The 8104-nt window shown below is 37.3% G+C and overlaps 1 non-coding gene across 1 annotated transcript; it reads left to right on the top strand.

Annotated features, from left to right (window-relative positions):
• The first annotated feature begins 6128 nt into the window (after window positions 1–6128).
• Window positions 6129–6235, top strand: LOC127132991 (small nucleolar RNA R71). The gene has a single exon (XR_007806992.1). It is a non-coding gene; the product is annotated as a small nucleolar RNA R71 (small nucleolar RNA).
• Window positions 6236–8104: the final 1869 nt, after the last annotated feature.

Below are 8104 nucleotides of genomic sequence, written 5' to 3'. Positions count from 1 at the left end.
TCACTGTTAAATCCTTAAGAAAATAATTTTATAAAGTCTAAACCAATAAAATCTTCATAATTAGTTTGAATTATTTTTTTTTACAGAAAAATTAGACTATATGGCGTATAGGTAAAATGGTATAAGTCCTAAGAATTATATGTTAGTTTTAAAATAAAATTGTACATTTTAATATAAAAAAATATTTGTTAAAATATACATTATAATTAGTTGAGTAATTAAATCCATGTGTTTGAAATTTGGATTTATACTGATACTAAATCATTGAGTCAGTAGTTCATCCAATTTCTATAACAGATAAAAAATATTCACTGACATCTAATTTACAACATAAATATTATAGTTAAAAAATATAAAAAATAAAAAATATTCACTGATATTAAATTTATAATAAATATTATAGTTAAAAAATAAGAAAAAAAATCTTATTTTTAGTCTAAGAAATTTTCAGTATACAAATTTGTTTTGGACGGATTAAAGGTCCATTAAAATTAGTTAACTTATGAGCTTAATCGAACAAAGAGTGTTCGGTTGAAAATTCGCCTAATTTATAACGTGGAATTTTACTAAATCGTGGAAAATTCTAAATCAATCTTGATGAAAAATGATCAATCTTTCTAATTGTTTATTCTTCTTGTTCTTTACTCTTCACTTGAGTGAATCAACCAAGTTTAATTGCAAGATGATATCACTGCACAATGATTATTGAAGAAAAAAAAAGGAAAAAATGAATTGGGGGAAGTAAAAAGAAATTAGGATTTTAGAGAAAAGAGAAAGAAGAAGAAGAGTTTCTGCAGAGTTTCTATCTGCCTTCAAACTGAAATTTTATTCAACAATTGCATTACAAACAATGATATGGTACCTTCCTATTTAGAAACTGAGATTGCTTGCTCACCAAGCAATCTCTAACAAACTAACTAACTTAGTTAAAATTAGAAAATAAAGTTAAGTACAAAATTATGTCAACATTTCGACAACTATACATTTCGACAACAACAGACTTTGTCGAAGTGATGCTTTAACACAAAGAATTAAATTTTCAACACACCACTTAATTCATTGTTTTTAAGCTATCTATATTCATCATAGATTTTAGTTTCTTGAACACTTCAACATGTACTCCTTTCGTCATGATGTCTGCAATCTGATTCCCAATTCTGCAATGCTCCAAGTTTAACTTCCCTTCTGCCACTTGCTCTCAAAGATAATTGAACCTCATTTTGATGTGTTTGCTTTTTCCATGTGCTATCGGATTCTTCGTCGGACTGATAGCAGACATGTTTTCGATCTTCATGGTGATTGCTCCATGATTCTTCCCTGTAATTTCTCAGACCAAATTCACCATCCACGTTGCTTGACATTCACATAGAAAAGCAGTTGTGTACTCTGCTTCACACGATGACAGTGCTACTACTGGTTCTTTTCTTGAGTTCCAAGAAACTAGTGTACCACCTAACATAAACACATAGCCAGTTGTGGATTTTCTATCCTCAGTATCACTACACCAACTTGAGTTGGTGTACCCCGCTAGCTTGCATTCTTTTCCTCCATCAACTGCAGAAAACAAAATGCCATAGTCGAGAGTTCCCTTGAGATAGCTTAGTGCCCTCTTCATCACTGCTAGATGTGATACCTTTGACTTTTGCATGAATCTACCCACTATACCTACATTGTATGCTAAATTAGGCCTTCTGTGACAAAGGTGTCTTAATGACCCAATAAGTCTTTTGTACTGTGTTGGATCAACATCATCTTCATCTGAGTTTTTCGACAATTGCAATCTTGGTTCAGCGGGTGTCGAAGTCGATGCCAATGTAGTCTTTTATCTAGCCTTTACTACTCTTATAGAATTCGATGCCAATGAAGTATGAAATGTTGCCCAAATCAGATATTTATAATTCCTTGCTAAGATCACATTTGAAGTCTTCGATCTCTTTCTTGCAGCTACTTGTTATCAACAAGTCATTGTCATAGATATATAGTATAAGAAATTCACTATTTCTTCTTCTTACATATACTCCATACTCAGTTGTGCAATGCACAAATTCCTTCTCCCTTGGAAAGCTATCTATCTTCTTATTCCAAGCTCTTGGAGTTTGCTTAAGTCCATACAAGGTTTTATGCCGCATGTATACCTAGCTTTCTTCGCCTAGTTTCACAAACCCAACTGGTTGTGCGACATAAAATTCTTCTTCTAAGGGGTCATTCATGAATTCACATTTATCATCCATTTAACACATATTCCAGTTGTGATAAGGTGTTGTTACACGGTGTCGAACTCCATACTTCAGAAGAAGTTTTCCAAAGATATTCGATATGAAGTGGGAGCCACCGTCACTAACTACTAGTTTTGGCACACCGAATCTAGGAAAGATGATGTTCTTGAATAACTTAATCACTACTCGTGTGTCATTTGTCGGAGAAGCTACAACCTCGATCCATTTTGAAACATAATCGACAACAACGAATATGTACTTATTACCAAATGAAGATGGGAATGGTCCCATGAAGTCAATCCCCCATACGTCGAAGACTTCCACTTCTAAGATTCCTGTTTGTGGCATTTCATCGCGTCTTGAGATGTTTCCAGTGCGTTGGCACCGGTCGCATTTTATAACCGCATTATGGACATCTTTCCATAGAGTAGGCCAAAAGAGGCCTGATTGCAGGATCTTAGTACAGGTCTTTGAGGTACTTGCATACCCTCCATAGGGAGCGGAATGGCAATGAGAGATTATATCATCTATTTCATCCTCAGGAACACATCGACGGAAAATACCGTCGGTACCTCTTTTGAAAAGCATAGGTTCATCCCAGTAGTATTGTTTTAGATCGTGAAAGAATTTCTTCTTTTGTTGGTAAGATAGGTCCGGTGGAAGTACTCCGACAGCTAGGTAGTTGACAAAATCAACATACCATGGCAGAGTTGCATTCGCATGTATTTCTTCCATGTATTCTTCTATTTCGGTATCGTTTAATGTTAGTTCAGACATATCGCTTTCCATTTGGGCTATGAGTCGTTCGTAAGGGAAATCATCATTAATTGGAATTTGTTCAGGTTTATTCCCTTCGATTCGTGATAAGTGGTCCGCTACTACGTTTTCAGTACCTTTCTTATCTTTTATCTCTAAGTCAAATTCTTGTAAGAGCAGGATCCATCTTAAAAGTCTTGGTTTGGCATCCTTCTTACTTAGCAGATATCTAATAGCAGCGTGGTCGGTATAGATGATAATTTTCGCCCTTACTAGGTAGGAACGGAATTTGTCCAAAGCGAACACGACGGCTAGAAGTTCTTTTTCAGTGGTGGCGTAGTTTATTTGGGCTGGATCTAGTGTTCTACTTGCATAGTAAATAGCATGAAGCTTCTTATCCTTTCTTTGTCCTAGTACTGCGCCTACTGCGTAATCACTTGCATCACACATGATTTCGAAAGGTAATCTCCAGTCAGGTGGTTGCATTATGGGTGCGGTGATTAAAGATGTTTTTAGTTGGTTGAACGTTGTTAAACATTTTTCATCAAAGATGAAATCAGCGTCTTTCATTAATAAACCTGTAAGTGGCTTGGTAATTTTCGAGAAATCTTTAATGAAATATCGGTAGAAACCGACGTGTCCTAGAAAGCTTCGTATTTCTCATACGGTTTTCGGAGGTTGAAGGTTCTCTATGATTTCGATCTTAGCTTTTTCTACTTCAATTCCTCTGTCAGATACTACGTGACCTAACACGATTCCTTGTTGAACCATGAAATGGAATTTCTCCCAGTTTAAAACGAGGTTTACTTTCACGAATCTTTCGAGTACCATTTCAAGGTTTGATAGACATCCTTCAAAACTCTGCCCACAAATAGAAAAATCTTCCATAAAGACTTCCATGATTTCGTCTATAAAATCGGCGAAGATTTCCATCATGCATCTTTGAAATGTTGCGGGAGCGTTGCATAATCCAAATGGCATTCGTCGGTAAGCGAATGTACCATAAGGGCATGTGAAGGTAGTCTTTTCTTGGTCGTCAGGATGGATTGGGATTTAAAAGAATCCTGAATAACCGTTTAGATAGAAGAAGTGAGAATGCTTAGCCAATCGTTCAAGCATTTGGTCAATGAAGGGTAGAGGAAAATGATCTTTCCAATTGGCTTTGTTTAGTTTTCTATAGTCGATGCACATTCTACTTCCGGTCACAACTCTTTGTGCTATAGATTCACCCTTCTCATTCTTAACGACTGTAACACCCCCTTTCTTGGGTACTACATGAACGGGGATAAAGTGCCTTTAATTCCAAGTCAGGTTTCTTTGCGCATGGCATGTGGTCGGGTGTAAGTGCTAAGCATTCGCTTAGACTTTCGTTTTGGTATGGTTCATGCCAATTATCGCCTTCAAAGATTGGAGGGATTTGGATTTTTATTATATCAGAGTATGTGGTTTCTTGCATCTCCATCTCTCTCACGCACTCGTCTATGACATCAAGTAGATAACAGGTATCGTCTATGGCTGGCGCTTGTAAGAATTGGGTCAATATGAATTCAACCTTTTCCTATCCAACTTCGAATGTCAGCTTACCTCTCTTTACGTCTATTATGGCTCCGGCGGTAGCCAAGAATGGCCTTCCTAGTATGATAGGTGTATTGGCATCCTCTTTGATGTCCATGATTATGAAGTCTGTAGGAATATAAAATTGTCCTACACGTACGGGGACATTCTCTAGTATACCGACAAGATATTTGATTGAGCGGTCAGCTAATTGAACAGACGTCTTGGTTGGTCTTAATTCTCCCATACTGAGCCTTTTACAGATGGTTAAGGGCATTACACTAATGTTGGCTCCTAGATCGCATAGAGTTTGTCTATAACGAATTTTCCAATGACATAGGGTATGGAAAAACTACCTGGGTCTTTTAGTTTGGGAAGCATGTTGTTTTGGATTATTGCGCTACACTCGGTAGTAAGTGTAACTGTTTCGTTGTCCTCAATCTTTTTCTTATTGGATAGGATTTCCTTAAGAAACTTGGCATAGGAGGGCATTTGTGTGATAGCTTCTGTAAAGGGTATCGTAATGTTTAGTTGCTTCAGAAGTTCAACAAATTTCCTAAATTGACTCGCAGTTTTAGAACTTGTGAGTCTTTGAGGATACAGAATGGGTGGTTTATAAGGAGGCGGAGGCACATAAGGTTTCTCTTTATCTTCGACCTCTCGGGTTTTATCTTTTATTTCCTTTGGTTCATTCACCTGCTCAGTTGAGGTTTTGTCTGGTTTTTGGTACATGGCAGGGTTTTGGAGTCTTGGATCTACGGGTCCGTCTACTTCTTTTCCACTCCTCAGTATAACGGCATTTGCATGCCCTTTTGGATTAGGTTACGGCTGTCCAGGAAATGTTCCAACTGGAGCGGTTGTAAATGCTTGATGTTGAGCCACTTGTGAAATCTGAGTTTCAAGCATTTTATTGTGGGTGGCTAAGGCGTCTACTTTGTTCGCTAGTTGTTTAAGTTGCTCGCTAGTATGTATGTTTTGGTTCAAGAAGTCTTTGTTTGTTTGAGCTTGGGTAGCTATGAAGCTTTCCATCATTAATTCGATATTTGACTTCCTAGGCATGTTAGGAGCATTATTAGCTGGCTTTTGATATCCAGGCGGAACAGTTGGTGCTTGGCCAGGTGCATACAGGGCGTTGTTATTCTTATATGAAAATTAGGATGGTTTTTCCAACCTGGGTTGTAGGTATTCGAATATGGATTTCCTTGTGTGTAATTCACTTGATCGATTGGGACTCCTGCTAATATTTGACATTCTTGTGTAGTGTGTCCAGGGTTTCCACATAACTCACAGTTTGGAGTTACAGCAGCCACGGTGGCTGCGGGTGGTATGATCAAGTTGTCTAATTTTTGAACAAGGGCATCTACCTTTGCATGAACATGGTCAAGGCTACTGATTTCGTACATTTCACCCTTTGTCTGGGACTTTTCTACTGGAGTTCTTTCACCTCCCCATTGGCAATGGTTTTGGACCATGTTTTCAATGAGTTGATAGGCTTCGTTGTATGGCTTATCCATAAGTGCACCGCCTGCGGTAGCGTCTACTGTCAGTCTTGTGTTATATAGAAGCCCATTGTAAAATATGTGAATGATCACCCAGTCTTCAAGACCGTGATGTGGACATATCCTCATCATGTCCTTGTATCTCTCCCATGCTTCGTAGAGAGATTCTACATCTTTTTGCCTGAATCCGTTGATTTGAGCTCTCAGCATAGCAGTTTTGCTCGGCGGAAAATATCGGGATAAGAAAACGTTCTTCAATTCTTCCCATGTTGTAATGGAGTTGGAGGGCAAGGATTGCAACCAAGCATAAGCGTTGTCTCTTAGTGAGAAAGGAAAGAGGCGCAGTCTTATCGCATCTTGAGATACACCATTCGTCTTTATAGTGTCTGCGTACTGCACAAACTTGGTAAGGTGTTCATTAGGATCATCCGTAGGATTTCTAGAAAATTGATGTTGTTGGACGGCTAATAATAGTGAGGGTTTCAGCTTGAAATCGTTTCGATTGATAGCGGGGGCAGCAATGCTGTTGTGAGGTTCTTGTTGGGACGAAGTAGCGTAGAATTTAAGAGGACGATTTTGTGGTCCTTCTTCAGCCATGGTTGGTTTTTCTTATGGTTTATGAGGAGAGAAGATATCGGGAATATCGTACTTTTGTTGATATTCTTGTATTCGGCGTCTTACGTATAAGAAACGCTCTAATTCTTGGATTGGTGGTGCTAAGTTATCGCCTTGTGAGTGAGTACTTGGCATACAATCGGGGAAATAAGGGAGAGTAAATTAGTTTTTATTTTTACCTTAGTCTATACCGTGCAACGAAAGAATCACACTATTCGACTAAAACAGGTCCTCGGCAACGGCGCTAAAAACTTGATGCTTGTCGTGACTATATATAAAATATAGTCTATCGGGTACTTGACTGCAAGTGCATAGTCCAGTCGCTTTAGTTTTAAAAGATATCGATCCCACAGAGATCTATGGTCAAACTAGTGCTACTAACATCACTATGTTTAGCTAAGGGAATGATTAATAAAAGTTCGGGTGCAGAGAATTAAATCTAAGGGAAATTTAGTTTTAAGAAAGAATTGATGGAAGGAATCAGTATGCAATGCATTAATTGTCAGGGATTCGATAAGTCACCGGTGAATAGTTTAAATGCCAAATATCTCTCAGTAGAAAATATTTATTTAAAAAGTCTTATCTCACACTCTCGTGATTGTTGATTCAACCTATAGCTTTAAGTCAGAATGTACGCTCTCGCTGTCCCATTTGAAGTTAAAATTACTTTTTGAAAATAAATAAGTTCTAATTGTTTTTAAAGTGCTCTCGCTGTTTTTAAACTCAATGCCTAATTTTTACTATCTAGCTCGAGCCTCACGCTCTCGCGATTGTTGGTTCTCACCTTAGTTAATTTCCCACTCTCGTGGCAAAACCGTATTAAATAGCTTCTCACGCTTTTGTGATAAAGTTAATTAAATTTAAATTAAAAATCTCAGCCTAAAAGATTGTTTGAGAAAAAGAGTTTTCACCGATTATTATTAAATCCCATCAAATTAAATTGTTACATACCGATACCGGTAATTTAGCCGGACATGTTAAATAAAGCAAACACAAAGCATAAACAAATTAATAGTGCGGCAGACATAATTATAACAATAACATGACAATAATAATAATTTGATAAAAAAAACCTGGCAATTGGATTAACAGAGTACGGCGAATCTTCGAGTACTTGAACAGTCATCCACAAGTCGGTGGGATTCTGCTTCTTCAATACAATTGCTTACTAAATTAAATAAAGTGTAGTAGTTCTCTAGTGTAGGAAACTACTACTATGGCTAAGTGGAAAATGGAAAGGAAAGGAGAAAAGGAAATTCTAAAAAGAATGACAAATGAACTAAGGCAACGGAAACAAAGTTGCTGAAAAGAAAATAACTAAAAAGCTAGAATGCTATAAAAAAAATCAATTGCAGAGTGTAAGTGTAGATGATCCAATTTTTCCAGCTTTGGTCCTTTATATATTGCTCATAGGTCTTTGACATTTGAGATAATTAAGGGTTGCTGGTTGAGTGAGGAATCCAC

This window comes from Lathyrus oleraceus, chromosome 3, assembly GCF_024323335.1.
Source record: "Lathyrus oleraceus cultivar Zhongwan6 chromosome 3, CAAS_Psat_ZW6_1.0, whole genome shotgun sequence".
Lineage (NCBI taxonomy): Eukaryota > Viridiplantae > Streptophyta > Magnoliopsida > Fabales > Fabaceae > Lathyrus > Lathyrus oleraceus.
This window is presented reverse-complemented; position numbering and strand designations above follow the sequence as displayed.